The following is a 1,941-nucleotide window of genomic DNA, read 5'->3' on the forward strand; positions in this document are numbered from 1 at the left end:
GGCGCTCACAGCCCACAATTGGGCCACGGCCCATAGGTTAAGAATCTCTGATGTAGTCCATCTGATCTGTTAATATCTGAAAGTTTCAATAAAATCCAGCCAGTCGCTCATGAGCTATTTTGCTAACAGACAAAAAAGGGATGAGTTCAAAATTTAATATTTATGGTCACTTTGATTATGTGCCATCTCATCCAATATTAAGGGAGGTCAGACTCAAGAGGGATGGGTAATCCTGGTCCTGGGGGGCCACTATCATGTTTGTTAGAGGTTTCTCAGCTCCAGCACACCTGGTTTGAATGACTGGGTGACTAACAGGTTTCTGCAGAACCTGATGAGATCAACCAACCACTGAATCAGGTGTGTTGGAGTGGAGAAACAGGTAAAAACCTGCAGGATAGAGGCCCTGGAGGACCAGGATTGCCCACCCTTGCTCAGACTCTCAACCATTATTTATAGAACAAAATCTGGCAAATTCACCAAAGCGTAGCTCTTTTATTTTTTTTTTTATTTATTTATTTTTTGTGGGGGTTTTCTAAGTTCACCTCATTGTTGTGTCCAGCTTGAATTGAGCCAGCTCCAAACGTTAACGAGTTGCAGACGTACATCCACTGATTACTTCCTGAAAGTTTCATTTTAACATCCACCCAGTGGTTCACGAGACATTTTGCTAACAGACAACTAGAACTGACATTTCTCAAAAACGAATGCAAATTTTCTCCTTCTGCAGCCAAAATTTAAAATATGAGGACTTTGYTAAAGCAATGCATGCAGGAAAGATCCAGATTAACAGAAGAGAATTTAAAGAAACCTTTTTTTTCTAATCAATGCCTGGAAAAATGGTCTTAGGAAGGGGGTCAAAACTATTGCATGAGATGCAGTTATAAAAAAACACTTTTTGTGAGGCAGAGACAAGTGATGCAGTTTAACTTCTGGGTCAATTACAAGCTTTAAGGGCCAAATCAGTCATTATTTTTCTGCTGATGCTGGTCTGAGGCCTGCTCAGCCCAAAGCCAACAACCACAGTGGGCGTGTGAAACCCTGCCTGCAAAGCTTTTCTCAGCTCCTCTGGAGGATTTCTGCGTGCAGGCTTCAGATTCCAAACACCGGTTGCAGTGAAATAAAAATATCCAACAGCTTTAAAGCTTTAAAAGCCAGGAAGGGGGGGGGAAAACAGACCTGCAGGAAGGTTTTAATCTGAGAGGGTGAAACAGTTTAAAAATAAATCTTTACACCACATTTCCTTTAGTTTTTAGGATATTTCACGTGACATTTTTAACTTTGTAAAACGAGCATATGGCTCCCACAGATAAGCACGCAGTCCTGCAGGAAGGTGTGGTCCTTGAGAGGAAGCGCAAAGTTCAGCTGTCAAAACTATAAACGACACCAGGCTGACCATAACAAAAGTTTAATGTGACATTTAAAAACTGGTGCACTAAATGGTTTGATAAGATTTTTTTTCCCCTTGCTATAAAAAACCCAGAAGTTGTGCGAGGATATGTTGTTGTTTTTAATAGTATACAACGCTGCTATAAAAAGTCTTTGAAGTTTTTTAGAGAGGAAATTTTAGAATAAAGTAGCTTTTTAAGAAGTGCGTTAATGAAGAAGTTTCATGTTCAACGTACCTTGTTACGCGTTTCCTTAAAGTGCAGATGTTGACAAGCTCGAGACTCGACGTTTTCTGTTTCTTTCCATGTTTCGTCCGGGTTCAGCCCTCCTTTATTAAAAAAAAAAACGCCCTGCTGCAGTCCCTGCCCTCGGTGAGTCCCCTCCAGACTGCGCATGCGTATTACCAGCTGGCCGCTTGACAGGCTKGTATGGAATCATAAGAGTGTCACAAAATATATTGGTGAAAAAAATATTTAACATTAGTATTAAATAAATAGGCAAGATTAATTGATGTTACAGTAAATTTGAAAAAATAAAGAAAAAAATTCTATAAAC

General features: G+C 39.9%; 1 protein-coding gene across 1 annotated transcript in view; it reads right to left on the reverse strand.

The window, feature by feature from the left end:
• The window catches only part of LOC106528973 (calpain-1 catalytic subunit), a gene marked incomplete at its 3' end in the record, with an annotated part of 40,219 nt that extends 38,471 nt beyond the window's left edge, over positions 1–1,748 (reverse strand). The window contains 1 exon segment of the mRNA XM_014024266.1: positions 1,623–1,748.
• Between the last annotated feature and the right edge of the window lie 193 nt (positions 1,749–1,941).

Source organism: Austrofundulus limnaeus, unplaced genomic scaffold (genome assembly GCF_001266775.1).
Source record: "Austrofundulus limnaeus strain Quisiro unplaced genomic scaffold, Austrofundulus_limnaeus-1.0 Scaffold415, whole genome shotgun sequence".
In the NCBI taxonomy this organism is placed as follows: domain Eukaryota; kingdom Metazoa; phylum Chordata; class Actinopteri; order Cyprinodontiformes; family Rivulidae; genus Austrofundulus; species Austrofundulus limnaeus.